This window comes from Oncorhynchus mykiss, chromosome 5 (assembly GCF_057628025.1).
Source record: "Oncorhynchus mykiss isolate SJ-2025 chromosome 5, ASM5762802v1, whole genome shotgun sequence".
NCBI classification, from domain to species: Eukaryota; Metazoa; Chordata; class Actinopteri; order Salmoniformes; family Salmonidae; genus Oncorhynchus; species Oncorhynchus mykiss.
In genome coordinates, this window is record NC_143026.1 from 15,170,576 (window position 1) to 15,189,442 (window position 18,867).

At 42.6% G+C, this 18,867-nt stretch overlaps 1 long non-coding RNA gene across 1 annotated transcript; it reads right to left on the minus strand.

The window, feature by feature from the left end:
- Positions 1 to 1,562: 1,562 nt before the first annotated feature.
- On the minus strand, positions 1,563 to 13,880 carry LOC149983172 (uncharacterized). Its single transcript, XR_016495880.1, has 2 exons — positions 13,422 to 13,880; positions 1,563 to 2,571 (listed from the first exon to the last, which is right to left on the minus strand). It is a non-coding gene; the product is annotated as an uncharacterized LOC149983172 (long non-coding RNA).
- Positions 13,881 to 18,867: the final 4,987 nt, after the last annotated feature.

Genomic DNA, 18,867 nt, shown 5'->3' on the forward strand with positions numbered 1-18,867 from the left:
GTTGTTAATCCCACCACACTGTCCAATTTCACATAGGCTTTACAGCGAAAGCACCACAAACTATTATGTTAGGTCACCATCAACCCAAAGAAAAACCCAGCCAAAGAGAGGAGTCACAAAAAGCACAAATAGAGATAAAATTAATCACTTTGATGATCTTCATCAGATGACACTCATAGGACTTCATGTAACACAATACATGTATGTTTTGTTTGATAAAGTTCATATTTATATAAAAAAAATTGAGTTTACATTGGCGTTATGTTCACTAGTTCCAAAAACATCCAGTGATTTTGCATAGCCACATCGATTCAACAGAAATACTCATCATAAATGTCGATGATAATACAAGTTATACACATGGGATTATAGATATACCTCTCCTTAATGCAACCGCTGTGTCAGATTTCAAAAAAACTTTACAGAAAAAGCAAACCATGCAATAATCTGAGATGGCGCTCAGAAAAATAATAAAATTGTTGGAGTCAACAGAAACCAGAAAATACATTATAAATATTCCCTTACCTTTGATGATCTTCATTAGAATGCACTCCCAGGAATTGCAGTTCCACAATAAATGCTTCATTTGTTCGATAATATCCGTTATTTTTGTCCAAGTAGCTACTTTTGTTAGCGTGTTAGGTACACATATCCAAACGCTTGTGCAGGTCAAGCATTACTTAGGACAAAAACTTCAAAAAGTTATATTACAGGTCGAAGAAACATTTCAAACTAGGTATAGAATCAATCATTAGGATGTTTTTATCATAAATCTTCAATAAAGTTCCAACCAGAGAATTCCTTTGTGTCTAGAGGAGCAATGGAACGCAGGTCGATATCATGTGGAATGCGCGTGACCAGGAAATAGCTCTCTGCCAGTAACCTGACTCATTCAGCTCTTATTCAGTCCCACAATACAGTAGAAGCCTCATTCAAGTTTCTAAAGACGGTTGACATCTAGTGGAAGCTCTAGGAAGTGCAACTTCATTCATATCCCACTGTGAATTCAATAGGGCCTGGGTTGAAAATCGACCAACCTCAGATTTCTCACTTCCTGTTTGGATTTATTTTCAGGTTTTTGCCTGCCATGTGAGTTCTGTTATACTCACAGACATCATTCAAACAGTTTTAGAAACTTCAATACTATCCAATACTAATAATATGCATATATTAGCAACTGAGACTGAGGAGCAGGCCGTTTACTCTGGGCATCTTTCATCCAAGCTACTCAATACTGCCCCTGCAGCCATAAGAAGTTAAAGGCACAGTCAACTTAGTGTATGTAAACTTCTGACCCACTGGAATTGTGATATAGTGAATTTTAAGTGAAATAATCTGTCTGTATACAAATTGTTGGAAAAATTACTTGTGTCGTGCACAAAGTAGATCTCCTAATCGACTTGCCAAAACTATAGTTTGTTAACAATACATTTGTGGAGTGGTTGAAAAACGAGTTTTAATGACTCCAAACTAAGTGTATGTAAACTTCCGACTTCAACTATATATATATATAGTGAGCGCATATAATGCATACATAAACTCAGCCAAAAAGAAACGTTCTCTCACTGTCAACTGGGTTTATTTTCAGCAAACTTAACATGTGTAAATATTTGTATGAACACAAGATTCATCAACTGAGACAAAAACTGAACAAGTTCCACAGACATGTGACTAACAGAAATGGAACAATGTGTCCCTGAACAAAGGAGGGGTCAAAATCTAAAGTAACAGTCAATATCTGGTGTGGCCACCAGCTGCATTAAGTACTGCAGTGCATCTCCTCCTCATGGACTGCACCAGATGAGCGCATATAATGCACACAAAACAGCTACCGGTGGTTCCAAGATGACTGAAAACACATCGGTGGGATGAACGAGTGCCAAATTTCCAGGCAAGAGTGATCCATTTCAAATGAATTAATTCTTCCCTCGCCCTGTAAGTGTCAACTCATCAAACGTCATGATATGTCATTAGAAGTACTTAACTTGAGGGCTGAGGATGTGTCTTTTACATGTTTGGAACGCCCAATTTTTCAGTTTTTGATTTGTTAAAAAAGTTTGAAATATCCAATAAATGTCGTTCCACTTCATGATTATGTCCCACTTGTTGTTGATTTTTCACAAAAAAATACAGTTTTATATCTTTATGTTTGAAGCCTGAAATGTGGCAAAAGGTCGCAAAGTTCAAGGGGGCCGAATACTTTCGCAAGGCACTGTACAAGGTAGGCACAGTTCCTACACATGTTTCCACTCATTTTGACATCTTGGGGAGATGAGAATCGTAGGCTGAACAATTATAGGATACTGACCTAGAGAGCCTGAGTTTATTCGGTAGGCCCATTTTGTAACGACCGTTTGTAAATATCTGGTGTAGGGTAGGTTTCATAAAGATAGGTCCCGAGTGGAGGTTTTCCTCTGCGAGATCCAGGTAAAAAAACAGGTGTAGGGTGGGTTCCTTCAAGGATAGATTCTGAGTGGAGGTTTTCCTCTGCGAGATCCAGGAGTGACAATGCAGTGCAGGGTAGGTTCCGTATTAGGATAGGTCCCTAGTGGGGGTATTCCCCTGCGAGATCTATAAAAGGGACAAAAATCCCAGCTGCAGTGAGTTTTGTAAAACGAGAGTTCTAGAAGCTAGTGAGTTTTAGGAAGATGAGAGTTCTAGAAGCTAGTGAGTTTTAGGAAGACGAGAGTTCTAGAAGCTAGTGAGTTAAAAAAATCTATAAAAAATAAGGAAAAATGTAATATTCAAACACTGTTTGAGTTACGTGTAGTAGCAATACGGAGAGAGGTTGGTTTATGCCCTATGGGGAGGGGGAACCATGAAAGATTATGTGAAAATAGGAAGACAAGTGTGAATAATTTTGGTAATGTGGGTTATCAACAACAGTGATATGAGGTGCAGTACTGGAATAAGACATTAAGTCAACCGTATTCTCCAGTAATAATTTTGCAGACACTATAGTATAGGTTCTAATACAAGGTATTAAGTGCCGTGACCAATTAATAGGCACAAATACCATAACCATTCTCTGGGGAAGTGGGTAGCGCTACCTTGGAAAATAGTGTCACGTTCTGACCTTAGTTCCTTTGTTTTGTCTTTTGTTTTAGTATGGTCAGGGCGTGAGTTGGGTGGGTTGTCTACGTTAGTTTGTCTATGATTTTCAATTTCTGTGTTTGGCCTGGTATGGTTCTCAATCAGAGGCGGCTGTCAATCGTTGTCCCTGATTGAGAACCATATTTAGGTAGCAAGTTTTCCATTGTGTTTTGTGGGTGGTTATTTTCTGTTTAGTGTTGTGTTGCACCTTACAGGACTGTTCGTTGGTTGTTTATTGTTTTGTTTTCAGTGTTCATTAAAATATTTAAAATATGAACACTTACCACGCTGCGCATTGGTCCTCCTCTCCTTCCCCAGACAACAAGCGTTACAGAACCACCCACCACAAAAAGACCAAGCAGCGTGGTAACGGGCAGCAGCAGATCTGGACTATGTCACTACTTGGGAGGAGATAGACAGATGGTCGGTCGACCCAGGGAGAGTGCCGGAGCCCGCCTGGGATTCTCTGGAGCAGTGTGAGGAGGGATACCGGCGAATGGAGTCAGCACGGCGGCGTGGAAGGAAGCCCGAGAGGCAGCCCCAAAAATGTATTGTGGGGGAGTGTGGCGAAGTCAGGTAGGAGACCTGCGCCAACTTCCCGTGCTTACCGGAGAGAGAGAGGGACCGGGCAGGCACCGTGTTATGCGGTGGAGCGCACAGTGTCTCCGGAGCGTGTGCATATGGCCTGGCTACGGGGAGCATTCAACCAGGTAAGGTTGGGCAGGCTCGGTGCTCAAGAGCTCCAGTGCGCCTTCACGGTCCGGTCTGTCCGGTGCCACCTCCATGTACCAGCCCTCCGGTGGCAGCCCCCCCGCACCAGGCTGTCTCTCCGTCTTCTCCCTACAGGTGCTCCCACCTGTCTAGTGCTGTCAGAGCCTTCCTCCTCTCCAGCGCTGCCAGAGTCACCCTGTCTGTCCTGAGCTGCCAGAGTCTCCCCGTCTGTCCTGAGCTGCCAGAGTCTCCCTGTCTGTCCTGAGCTGCCAGAGCCGCCAGTCTGTCCTGAGCTGCCAGAACCGTCAGTCAGCCAGGAGCTGCCAGAGCCGTCAGTCAGCCAGGAGCTGCCTCCAGCTCAGCCTTGGGGCGGCAATATTCTCCAGCCTGTGCCCATGGTCCCTTGCCTTCCAGAATCTCCTCCCAAGTCCATGAGTCCTGCGATCGCTGCTGCTGCCCGTTACCACGCTGCTTGGTCCTTTAGTGGTGGGTGTTTCTGTAACAAACCTCGTCCTCCTCTTCTGAGGAGGAGAAGCGAGAAGGATCGGAAGCCCAAAATGCAGCGTGGTAAGTGTCCATATTGATTTATTCAAAAAACACAACGGAACACTGGAACAAAATAATAAAAACGTGAAGAAACGAAACAGATGATGATATGATGATTGATTCTCAATCAGGGACAACAACTGACAGCTGCCTCTGATTGAGAACCATACTAGGCCGAACTCAAAAAACAACATAGAAAAACAAACAGACTGCCCACCCAACTCACGCCCTGACCATATAAACAAAGACAAAACAAAGGAACTAAGGTCAGAACGTGACAGGGCGGTATTCGTGGACTTTTCTACCTACTTATTGATTTGTTTCTGACCATATGGGCAGGCAGCAGCAGCCCCACACCAGGCCAGGCAGTTCAGCCAGAGAGAGCAAACAAACGCACCAATCGGGCCCCACACGTGGGTCCGTTCAAACGGTCCGACCAGAGCAAATGCAAGCCCCCTTCGCTAAACACCCGACTCCAGCAAGGTCTACCTGCCTCTTCATACTTAGTCCTTACAAATGCACCTATACATTTACATTTAACAACCCCCAAAAGTCAAGCATGAATGCAATTTACTGAATTTACTGAATTCAAAAGCTCTTGGATTTTTAGGAATTTAAAGAGAGACCTATGTGACGCCTTTCCCCCGCTGAGACAGAATCCCTGAAGCAATTTACACAAACATTTCAACTATGCAAGCACGAGCTTACCTGCTATAGTTGGGTGGCCACCTGTTTGCGAGATTGTCCGGAGAAACTGTCATCAGCCAGGAACACCACTGTCCAAGGTCCCTGTAGCTCCTGACTAAGCTTGCCAAATATGTCGTGGAGAATCGTCTCAGAAATATAACACTCTTACAAGAACTTGTGAATTCAATATACACTTTAATACAAAGTAGCAAAACTGAGCCCTTCCATGGAAGGACCCTATCACAAACATAACAGGGCCGAGCCCCTCCATGGAAGGACCTTATCACAAACATAACAGGGCCGAGCCCCTCCATGGAAGGACCTTATCACAAACATAACAGGGCCGAGCCCCTCCATGGAAGGACCTTATCACAAACATAACAGGGCCGAGCCCCTCCATGGAAGGACCTTATCACAAACATAACAGGGCCGAGCCCCTCCATGGAAGGACCTTATCACAAACATAACATGGCCGAGCCCCTCCATGGAAGGACCTTATCACAAACATAACATGGCCGAGCCCCTCCATGGAAGGACCTTATCACAAACATAACAGGGCCGAGCCCCTCCATGGAAGGACCTTATCACAAACATAACAGGGCCGAGCCCTTCCATGGAAGGACCTTATCACAAACATAACATGGCCGAGCCCCTCCATGGAAGGACCTTATCACAAACATAACATGGCCGAGCCCCTCCATGGAAGGACCTTATCACAAACATAACAGGGCCGAGCCCCTCCATGGAAGGACCTTATCACAAACATAACATGGCCGAGCCCCTCCATGGAAGGACCTTATCACAAACATAACAGGGCCGAGCCCCTCCATGGAAGGACCTTATCACAAACATAACAGGGCCGAGCCCTTCCATGGAAGGACCTTATCACAAACATAACAGGGCCGAGCCCCTCCATGGAAGGACCTTATCACAAACATAACATGGCCGAGCCCTTCCGTGGAAGGACCTTATCACAAACATAACAGGGCCGAGCCCCTCCATGGAAGGACCTTATCACAAACATAACATGGCCGAGCCCCTCCATGGAAGGACCTTATCACAAACATAACAGGGCCGAGCCCCTCCATGGAAGGACCTTATCACAAACATAACAGGGCCGAGCCCCTCCATGGACAGAGACTACATTCTCATTTTACAGAGTCCTGCCTTTATAGGATTCTGTCTTTGCATTACGTATAGAGTCCCCTCCCTCTATATATGAAAATAGCTTCCCTTGACCTTTCTCCATTATTTTCTTCTCATCTCAGAGCTTGCTCGTTCACTCCCACTAACGCCCATATCTGCTTTTGGTTAGGTTATAATGATGGTAGAACTCTTTCCATGTTCTAAAAATAATGTATGCACTGCATGCTTATGTTTTACGTGTTAGTCATCAGTTATCTTGCTTCCATCTTTCTTCCTGTATCCTGCTGACCATAGTACGTCCAGCTGTCATAAATGTACGTATGGTCTTGGTTAATGTACTCTTTCAAAAATAGAGTATAGCCTGGGTGTCATATGGCCTGGGTGTCATCTTCTCTTAATGTGCATGTCCTTGCTACTTCAGCCTGGCAACTAGACCTATTTATATTTACTGCTTTTGCTCCTACATAATCCATCTGAGACAAAACTGTCTCACACAAAAACACTTAAAGAACACCAAGAAGGATGTAGGCAAAATGAACATCAACTATATACATACAAATAGAAGATGAAATGAATGTGAATAACAACCCAACCGAACCAAACATCTCCAATCAATAACACAGATAGGAGTAAAAGATCCAGTCAGAAACAAAAATAAAACTCTTACAATAAACCAATATACTGTGAAGAAGCAATGAGCATGTAGTATGCCCACACATCCAGAATCTATCAGCTATACCTTAATCCTGATACTTTAACATTTCAACAGATAATGTATTCTTGAGTTATATTACCACATTTACCTTTGTGATTCACAATCATTCCTTTATCAAATGTACTACCTCCTGCAGTTTCTAACACCCAAATAGTTTAACAATTAACTATAGTGTTTCCCACATCCATCCCATTATCTCCATAGCTGTAAAAACATTCATATTTACTTTTTACAATTGTAAACCTATCATTATGAGGATCATTCAATTCAGTTCTTATGTCATATGTTGCACATTAATGTTCTCCCAACATATTTTTATTTAATTCACTTCTGCCTTTAGTGTTGCCTAATGCCAACCTGCATTATATGTTACACAAAGGAATGTAGTATTTTTTCTGAATACATTGAACATTTTCCATTAAACACATTCTTCAAATGATGTAAGTTCAGGTACTATTAAAAGATCAGACAAAGGTGATTTTCTACACAAAATACAATTGTCCATCCTATGTTTAGCTGTTGTGTACAAGTCATTCTTTACTGCTTTTCTACATTTTGGGTCAATGTTTGATTCTGGGGTAGTTTCTTCATTATGGCTACCCCAGTTAACAGATGTCCAGTTTTTCTGCATCAACCCTCTTTCTTGTGGTCTTGCTACTGTCTTAGTTGGTGTACTAGTCACTAGTGGGAGGTGATTTTACAATTTCTTCTAGGTTTGTTGCTGTTGCTGTCAAGGCCATTCTATCATTCTTCATCGGTCCTGGTTCACTGTCTGTTAGAAAGACCATGTGAGGACAGAGAAGTTGATGACAAGAAAGTCTCCTTTCATCGTTTCTCCATTCCCTTGTCATCAGGAGCAACAGGCATGTCACTCCTCCCCATCCCCGGACTCTGGATATTCAGGAGAGAGTGCCAGTTGGCTGTTGGAAGTTGCTCTTCCTCTTCTTCGGCTTCTTCCTGGCTCCTGCCTGTTCAGGTATCGGCGTAGGGCCAATTCTAATGACTGTGGTGAAACTCCCTTCAGTCAATCTTGTTCTTGCTATTTCAACTATTAATTATTCATCTTCAACAGGTTCAATCTTATTCATGGTGAGCACCCACTCGTCTACTTCTTTGGTTAACGTCAGGTCACATCCTTTCGGGTCCCAAATGACTTCTCCCTTCGTTTGATGGTGTGTCCAGCCACAGAATACAATCTCAGATAGAGGCTTGATCCTTTTGATTGAGATTGACTTCTGTTCTCCTGTTTCTGTTATGAGTTGAGGTGGAACAGAGATTCTAACCTAGTCAGTCTTTTTAGATTGTCCGGCTGGTTCCTCTCTTCTCTTCCTGCTTCCACCATACTTCTTGATTATGTGTGAGGCTGTTGTTTCTGTACTAGTGTTCACTGTTACTTTTGCTATGTCAAAGTCATTGTTCTTTTTTGTTGTTGTTGAATTTTACCCCTTTTTCTCCCTAATTTCGTGGTATCCAATTGTTTTTAGTAGCTACTATCTTGTCTCATCGCTACAACTCCTGTACGGGCTCGGGAGAGACAAATACACAACCCGTCCTCCGATACACAACCCAACCAAGCCGCACTGCTTCTTAACACAGCGCGCATCCAACCCGGAAGCCAGCCGCACCAATGTGTCGGAGGAAACACTGTGCACCTGGCAACCTTGGTTAGCACGCAGTCGCGCGATGAGACAAGGATATCCCTACCGGCCAAACCCTCCGTAACCCGGACGACGCTAGGCCAATTGTGCGTCGCCCCACTGGGCTCTGGTTACACAGCTGGCGCTGCAGTACAGCGCTCTTAACCACTGCGCCACCCGGGAGGCCGAAAGTCTTCTTTTGTCGTTCTAACTTCAATTGTCTGTTTTAGGGGACCATTCAAGAGCTGAAAAGTCAATTGTGGGGAAATCCCACATTCTCAAATCAATTTTAGTCAATTTATAACAGTCCCTCCTCAGGAACAATATACACATTTATGTTCCTCAAAACAAAAATAAATTGACCAAACAAGAAAAGAGAAAAAAAAAAATTATAATAACTGCATATTCGCAATAAATTACCACTACTTGTAATGTAACTAAACCTGGGGAAAACGTCCATCCGTTTCGTTCTATGCCCATGTTATGTTGGTCTCTTTCTTTTCCATCCTTGGGTGCTATCGCAAAACAGACTATAACCCTTTATTCAATTAATTATATCAATACAATTTAACATTAAAATTCTAATGACATAATAAAACAAAAGAAACAAAACCTTTAATCTAATATTCTGTAAATTCTGTCAACCTCCCTGTCTCAGGATTAGTTTCCAGAGCTTCCCTAGGCCTAGTAAATTTAAACCGTTCTATATCCAAATCATAACTAAAAAGTTGTATGAATTTTCCAACCCAAATTCAGAATAAGTTCTTGTGCTTACTTTAACTCAAATGTAACCTTCTTAATTCAACACACATCATTCCAGCATGTCTATTTCAGATATAGTTCACAGGTCATCAGACACAGTTATCCCTCACTCTTCAGCCAGTAGGGTGCGTTTGAGCTTCTCACACACTTGTTGTGATAAAAATATCTCTCCCATGCATTAAAGCATTCTGACGTCACCTTCCATGATAACTCCCTTATTCTACTGGCAATCTCTCAGACGAGTTTACAAGCAATGCAGGTGTAGAAGCACGGTGGCTAGGAAAAACTCCCTAGAATGGCCAGAACCTAGGAAGAAACATAGAGAGGAACCAGGCTATGAGGGGTGGCCAGTCCTCTTCTGGCTGTGCCGGGTGGAGATTATGGAGATTATAACAGAGATTATAACAGAACATGGCCAAGATGTTCAAATGTTCATAGACACAAAACATCTCTTACGCAAAAACTTAAGAAGCTTCTTAATAAAAAAAGATGGTTCGTAAATCCAATCCCTCAACAATATCTTAAGATTGAATGATTTTCTTACGAACTTCTCAAATATCTTCTTACATATCTTTTTAAAATGTATGTTGCTAGGCAACCATTTTAGCTAGCTATCTAGCTAGCAATTGCAATCATGTTAGCATATTTCTTACTGATTTAAAATAAAATTAATCAATACTGAAACTTTAAGATGAAGTTTGTGAGTGAATTAAACATGTTCAGTTGCTTTCAATATCTTTTCTCTCTCACTGCACTGAGTTTAAGAAAAGGGTTTAGCTATTAGCTTAAGGAAATTTCCAATTGTCAATAATAATTAAGATTATTATTATTATAATTAAGATTAATAATTAGATTATTGTCAATAACACTTTTTGCTTAAGAAGAAAGATAAGAAATAGCGCAAGAAAATGTCCAAGAACCGTTTTGAGGAATAGCAACTTTGCTTAACTTTCTTCTTAAGTCTATAGTTTAAGACAAGATGGCGTGTCCACCAGAATGGTTGTCAGACTTGGAGATGGAGTCAGGGAAAGCCATTCAGGTTGGTAAGGAAGCGGACAGGGAAAAAAGGAAGAAGGTGGCGGCTGGGTAGCCTAGTGGTTAGAGCGTTGGACTAGTAACTGGAAGGTTGCAAGTTCAAACCCCTGAGCTGACAAGGTACAAATCTGTTGTTCTGCCCCTGAACAGGCAGTTAACCCACTGTCATTGAAAATAAGAATTTGAAGAATGCAGAGTTTGAGCCTTGTCCCTATAGTGATGAAGATTTTTTTTTGCCCAGTGGGAGTGCAATTTTTTTGAGAGAATAGATCCTTGCCTTCTGGCTAATCAAATTGTTGTGTCAGGTTAGATGGAAAAGAGGTTGGGGAATGTTGGGTCAGTGACTCGGAGTGGAATTGTGTGGATTTTTTCAGTTTCTGCCAGTTTCTGCCATCCAGAGTTATCTTCAGTGATAACTGAAGTGGTGTTATCTGTTGAGATGGGTCAACGGAAGTTGAAGATTCTCGGTGTCTGTGACAGTCGCTGTTTGGTGCAACGCAGACCCGGTGGAGAGCGTGGTGAAACACTGTCTGTACTAGTGAGTTTTGATGCAGAATTTTGACCAGATAAAGTAAAGTTAGGATGTGTCAGGTATCCTGAGAGCTTTTGTCCTGAACCATTATGGTGTTTTAGGTGTCAAGCTTAGGGTCATGTGGCAGCAGTGTGTAGTAGAGATTCCTATATGTGAGAAGTATGCAGGAGTACATGAGACAAATGAATGTGTAGTATCGGTGGAAAAGGTTGTGTTGTAAACTGTAGGGGTACCCATGGTGCTTGAGATCAGAGGTGTCTGGTGAAAGAAAGGCAGGTTGAGGTTGCCAGGATCAGAGTAGTGCAGAAGGTGTCGTATGCTGAGGCAGTGAAGAGAGTAGTAGAGAAAGATAGGTCCAGGGTGATGCCAAGAGTGTGCAAAGTTGTCAACAAGGCAAAGGGTGGCTACTTTGAAGAATCTGATGATGGAAAAAGGAAACCGCACACTGCTCTTGATAGTATCACTGATATTTAATAAGCTTACGTATCGGCCGTATCGTAGAGCTCTGACCAAGGCCGTGAGGCCTATACGTAAGCTTATTAAAGATCAGTGATACTATCAAGAACAGTGTGTGTTTTCCTTTCTCCTTCATCCTGTTCAATTGTTGCCATGCACCTGCAAATAAGATTGCTCAGATGTGCGAGTGCCTTTTGAATTTTGTACTGTAGGAACAAAAGCATTAAATATAAATAGGTCTAGTTGCCAGGCTGAAGTAGCAAGGACATGCACATTAAGAGAAGATGACACCCAGGCCATATGACACCCAGGCTATACTCTATTTTTGAAAGAGTACATTAACCAAGACCATACGTACATTTATGACAGCTGGACGTACTATGGTCAGCAGGATACAGGAAGAAAGATGGAAGCAAGATAACTGATAGTCATCAGTTATCAGTTAACACGTAAAACATAAGCATGCAGTGCATACATTATTTTTAGAACATGGAAAGAGTTCTACCATCATTATAACCTAACCAAAAGCAGATATGGGCGTTAGTGGGAGTGAACGAGCAAGCTCTGAGATGAGAAGAAAATAATGGAGAAAGGTCAAGGGAAGCTATTTTCATATATAGAGGGAGGGGACTCTATACGTAATGCAAAGACAGAATCCTATAAAGGCAGGACTCTGTAATATGAGAATTTAGCCTCTGTCCATGGAGGGGCTCGGCCCTGTTATGTTTGTGATAAGGTCCTTCCATGGAGGGGCTCGGCCATGTTATGTTTGTGATAAGGTCCTTCCATGGAGGGGCTCGGCCCTGTTATGTTTGTGATAAGGTCCTTCCATGGAGGGGCTCGGCCCTGTTATGTTTGTGATAAGGTCCTTCCATGGAGGGGCTCGGCCCTGTTATGTTTGTGATAAGGTCCTTCCATGGAGGGGCTCGGCCCTGTTATGTTTGTGATAGGGTCCTTCCATGGAGGGGCTCGGCCCTGTTATGTTTGTGATAAGGTCCTTCCATGGAAGGGCTCGGCCCTGTTATGTTTGTGATAGGGTCCTTCCATGGAGGGGCTCGGCCCTGTTATGTTTGTGATAAGGTCCTTCCATGGAAGGGCTCGGCCATGTTATGTTTGTGATAAGGTCCTTCCATGGAAGGGCTCGGCCATGTTATGTTTGTGATAAGGTCCTTCCATGGAAGGGCTCGGCCCTGTTATGTTTGTGATAAGGTCCTTCCATGGAAGGGCTCGGCCCTGTTATGTTTGTGATAAGGTCCTTCCATGGAAGGGCTCGGCCATGTTATGTTTGTGATAAGGTCCTTCCATGGAGGGGCTCGGCCATGTTATGTTTGTGATAAGGTCCTTCCATGGAGGGGCTCGGCCCTGTTATGTTTGTGATAAGGTCCTTCCATGGAAGGGCTCGGCCATGTTATGTTTGTGATAAGGTCCTTCCATGGAGGGGCTCGGCCCTGTTATGTTTGTGATAGGGTCCTTCCATGGAAGGGCTCGGCCCTGTTATGTTTGTGATAAGGTCCTTCCATGGAGGGGCTCGGCCATGTTATGTTTGTGATAAGGTCCTTCCATGGAAGGGCTCAGTTTTGCTACTTTGTATTAAAGTGTATATTGAATTCACAAGTTCTTGTAAGAGTGTTATATTTCTGAGACGATTCTCCACGACAGTACTTTGAAGAATCTAAAATATATTTTGATTTGTTTAACACTTTTTTGGTTAATAGAAGTGCCTGTTCCCAGTACCTGATTCCATGTGTTATTTCATAGTTTTGATGTCTTCACTATTATTCTACAATGTAGAAAATAGTAAAAATAAAGAAAAACCCTTGGATGAGTAGGTGTGTCCAAACTTTTGACTGGTACTGTATATATTTACCAAAAGATATATGGGGGATTGGAAATTATGCAGATAATTACATTGTTAGAAGCCACAATCTACAGTATCTGCAATATTAAAGGTGATCTACAACCTAAGGATAAAAAATGTCATACATGTCCCACTTCTCTCCCTTCTGCGGAATCTTGCGCCCTGTCTCCTGCTTTTTCCTCTGACTCACTTCCTCTGAATTTCTCAGTCACTGGCTGTTGTAGATGGAATGATAACACTTACCCTAAAACAGAATTAACAGAGCAGATAGTCGGCTACGTCAAGATCCCCTACACCCAGAGAGTAGGGAGGAACCTACTAGCGTTTGTGACTCATCCGGGGAATAATCCATTCCACTACACGATAACGCCTTTTGGTCTCAGTTCGGTTCCCAGATATTTCCAGAAAATAATATCCATCATCCTTGGAGGGGACCCTGGACTGGCCGTCTACTTGGACAACATTGCCATCCATAATGAACGTCTGTAAGCATTCTTCGCTCAGCGCAAACGCAAAACACTGAGAAGTGCCTGATCGAGTTTGTCATGTTCCGTCTGTCAGCCTACAAGCAATGGCGGCCCACTAACTTTAATTAGATGGAAAAGTGGCTTGTGCTGAACTGAGCAAGGAGAGAGGAGCATCTTGAACACAGTGTGCATTAAGTTGGTAACAGAGGGTGAGGGGTAGCCTGGGTACCCGTCTGTTTTGAATTATCAATCCACTCCTTAATAGCAGAAACAGACTGGTACCCAGGCTAGGAAGAGGGAGGGAAAATCATATACTTACAGTTGAAGTCAGAAGTTTACATACATCTTAGCCAAATACATTTAAACTCAGTTTTTCACAATTCCTGACATTTAATCCTAGTAAAAATTCCCTGTTCTAGGTCAGTTAGGATCACCACTTTATTTTAAGAATGTGAAATGTCAGAATAATAGAGTGATTTATTTCAGCTTTTATTTCTTTCATCACATTCCCAGTGGGTCAGAAATTTACATACACTCAATTAGTATTTGGTAGCATTGCCTTTAAATAGTTTAACTTGGGTCAAATGTTTTGGGTAGCCTTCCACAAGCTTCCAATAAGTTGGGTGAATTTTGGCCCATTCCTCCAGACAGAGCTGGTGTAACTGAGTCAGGTTTGTAGGCCTCCTTGCTCTGCACACACTTTTTCAGTTCTGCCCACAAATGTTCTATAGGATTGAGGTTAAGGCTTTGTGATGGCCACTCCAATATCTTGACTTTTTTGTCCTTAAGCCATTTTGCCACAACTTCGGAAGTATGCTTGGGGTCATTGTCCATTTGGAAGACCCATTTGCGATCATGCTTTAACTTCCTGACTGATGTCTTGAGGTGTTGCTTCAATATATCCACATAATTTTCCTTCCTCTTGATGCCATCCATTTTGTGATGTGCACCAGTCCCTCCTGCAGCAAAGCACCCCCACAACATGATGCTGCCACACCCGTGCTTCACGGTTGGGATGGTGTTCTTCGGATTGCAAGCGTCCCCCTTTTTCCTCCAAACATAATGATGGTCATTATCGCCAAACAGTTATATTTTTGTTTCATCAGACCAGAGGACATTTCTCCAAAAAGTACGATCTTTGTCCCCATGTGCAGTTGCAAACCGTAGTCTGTTTTTTATGGCGGTTTTGGTGCAGTGGCTTCTTCCTTGCTGAACGGCCTTTCAGGTTATGTCAATATAAGACTCGTTTTACTGTGGATATAGATACTTTTGTACCTGTTTCCTCCAGCATCTTCACAAGATCCTTTGCGGTCATTCTGGGATTAATTTGCTCTTTTCGCACCAAAGTACACTAATCTCTAGGAGACCGAACACGACTCCTTCCTGAGAGGTATGACGGCTGTGTGGTCCCATGGTGTTTATACTTGCGTACTATTGTTTGTACAGATGAACGTGGTACCTTCAGGTGTTTGGAAATTGCTCCCAAGGATGATCCAGACTTGTGGAGGTCTACAATTTTTTCCGAGGTCTTGGCTGATTTCTTTTTATTTTCCCATGATGTCAAGCAAAGGGGTACTGAGTTTGAAGGTAGGCTTTGAAATACATCCACAGGTACACCTCCAATTGACTCAAATTATGTCAATTAGCCTATCAGAAGCTTCTAAAGCCATGACATAATTTTCTGGAATTTTCCAAGCTGTTTAAAGGCAGTCAACTTAGTGTATGTAAACTTCTGACCCACTGGAATTGTGATAGAGTGAATTTTTTGTGAAACAATCTGTCTGTAAACAATAGTTGGAAAAACTACTTGTGTCATGCACAAAGTAGATGTCCTAACAGACTTGCCAAAACTGTAGTTTGCTAACAAGACATTTGTGGAGTGGTTGAAAAATGAGTTTTATTGACTCCAACCTAAGTGTATGTAAACTTCTGTCTTCAACTGTAAATAGGAGATAGATTTTTTTTTTTTTTAACCTTTATTTAACTAGGCAAGTCAGTTAAGAACAAATACTTATTTACAATGACGGCCTACCCCGGCCAAACCCTAACCTGGACGACGCTGGGACAATTGTGCTCCGCCCTATGGGACTCCCAATCACAGACTGTTGTGATACAGCCTGGAATCTAACCAGGGTCTGTAGTGAGGCCTCTACCACTGAGATGCAGTGCCTTAGACTGCTGGGCCACTTGGGAGCCCATGTAGAAGTGTCTTGGTCGTTCCAAACTTCTTCCATTTAAGAATGATGGATGCCACTGTGTACTTGGGGACCTTCAATGCTGCAGAAATTTACTGGTACCCTTCCCCCAATCTGTGCCTCGACACAATCCTATCTCGGAGCTCTGCGGAATTTGACAATTCCTTCGACCTCACGGCTTGGTTTTTGCTCTGACATGCACTGTCAACTATGGGACCTTATATAGACAGGTGTGTGCCTTTCCAAATCATGTCCAATCAATTGAATTTACCACAGGTGGACTCCAAACAAGTTGTAGAAACATCTCAAGGAGGATCAATGGAGCTCAATATCGAGTCTCATAACAAAGGGTCTGAATACTTATTTAAATAAGGTATTTCTGTGTTTTATTTTTAATAAATTAGCAACATTTTCTAAAAACCTGTTCACTTTGTCATTATCAGTACTGTGTGCAGATTGAGGAAAAACGTATTTTTTTGTCCATTTCAGAATAAGGCTGTAACGTAACAAAGTGGAAAAAGTCAAGGGGTTTGAATACTTTCCGAATGCACTGTATAACACACAGTGCGGCCCTACGGGCTTCGTTGAAGACCGAATGCGGACCCGGGACAAAATGAGTTAAGACACCCCTGCTTTAGGGTTTAATTCATTAATGATCGTCTGTTGTATTTGAATCACCTGAGTAATATAATGATCAAGAAATGTGGAACGGCTTGGTCCCTTGAACCTGTTGCTTCTTTGGGGCGGCAGGTAGCCTAGTGGTTAGAGTGTTGGGCCAGTAACTGAAAGGTTGCAAGATCGAATCTCCGAGCTGACAAGGTAAAAATCTGTCGTTCTGCCCCTGAACAAGGCAGTTAACCCACTGTTCCTAGGCCATCATTGAAAATAAGAATTTGTTCTTAACTGACTTGCCTAGTTAAATAAAGGGTAATTAAAAATGTATTCAATTCCTAGAACTGGCCACCCGGCCAAACTGAGCAATCGGGGGAGAAGGGCCTTAGTCAGGGAGGTGACCAAGAACCTGATGGTCACTCTGACAGAGCTCCAGAGTTCCTCTGAAAAGGGAGAACCTTCCAGAAGGACAACCATCTCTGCAGCACTCCACCAATCAGTAAAAGGCACGACAGCCCGCTTGGAGTTTGCCAAAAGGCACCTAAAGACTCTCAGACCATGAGAAACAAGATCCTCTGGTCTGATGAAACCAATATTTGGCCTGAATGCCAAGCATCACGTCTAGAGGAAACCTGGCACCATCCCTACGGTGAAGCATGGTGGTGGCATTATCATGCTGTGTGGATGTTCTTCAGCGGCTGGAACTGGGAGACTAGTCATGATCGAGGGAAAGATGAACAGAGCAAAAGTACAAAGACCCTTGATGAAAACCTCATCCAGAGCACTCAGGACCTCAGCCTGGGGTGAAGGTTCACCTCCAACAGGACAATGACCCTAAGCACACAGCCAAGACAACGCAGGAGTGGCTTCGGGACTCAATGTCTCAATGTCCTTGAGGGGCCCAGCCAGAGCCCGGAACATCTCTGGAGAGACCTCAAATTGCTGTGTAGCGACACTCCCCCTCCAACCTGACAGAGCTTGAGAAGATCTGCAGAGAAGAATGGGAGAAACTCCCCAAATAATATAGGTGTGCCAAGCTTGTAGCGTCATACCCAATAAGACTTGAGGCTATAATCACTTTCAAAGGTGCTTCAACAAAATCCTGACTATCGGGTCTGAATACTTATGTAAATGTGCAAAGTTTTTTAAATTTTCAATACATTTGCAAAAATGTCTAAACCTGTTTTTGCTTTGTCATTATGGGGTATTGTGTGTAGATTGATGAGGGGGAAAAACCAATTTCATAAATTTTTGAATAATGCTGTAACGTAACAAAATGTGGAAAAAGTAAAGGGGTCTTTCCGAATGCACTTTATATCCACTCCATCAAAAATAGTCCTCTATCCATAGTTTGGGGATTTTTTAAAAGCTCCCTGAATGTCTAGTATAATTTCTACAGTTTCAATTTGGTTTTAGTCATTTTACACAGGCAGGATGTTGGACACCCCTGCCCTAAAGTGACCTGATTGACCAAGTCCACTAAGATCACTGCTGAAGTACCAGTAATCTAGCAGTCCACATTTTGTTTCATGTATTCCAGAACTAATGGATTTGACGATTTGGTGATCATTAGTATCAGGTTTGCTTTGTATCTGTAATTAAAGAAGCAAGCATTCCCATCAGTGGTTCTCAATCCGGGTCCTGGGGACCCAAAGGGGTGCGCATGTTTGTGTTTGCCCTAGCACTACACACCTGATTCAAATCATCCAAATCCTGCTGAGGTGTGTAGTGCGAGGGCAAAAACAAAAATGTTTTATCAACACCAATTTTGAACTTTAGTTGAGACGTTAGGGTAACCCAGGACCAGGATTGAAAACCACTGCCATAGATGGTCAGCAGAGGGTGCTATGAACCCAGGTAAAACCATCATGACCAAACTCCCCCACTCATGCCAGGCAACCACCATAGTCAGCTATAATCTGTGGAGGCATCAAATGTCACAACATTAGAATATGAGATTAGTAAACCTAAAATGTGAACATTTTGAGTAAATTTAGCTACCACAAGGGAAATAGATCAATATTTTAAAACTGTTTGTGATAACGCTACCACATGACATGTTTTGTAAGGGAGCAGACGACAAAGCCATAAGCGTTATTTCAATTGTATAACTTCTCTGGTTGTGTCATTATGAAAAAGTGTCCATCCATGGTCAAATATAATGTAAGCAATAATTGTTAACTCATTATTTTTCTTAGTTTTAAAATAAAAACAATGGTTTCATTTTCCGAGTATTTGCGTACCTAACAACTTGGCCAGCTTCATACACACACACTACATTTTTCCATGAGCCTCCCCACCAATCATTAGGAAAAGTGTATTTATTTTGACCAATCGGACACTGCGCGCCTGCTTTTGGGCTCCACCCTAGAATTTCCAAGGTTGCACGCGAGGTGGCATTGGGGTGTATTCATT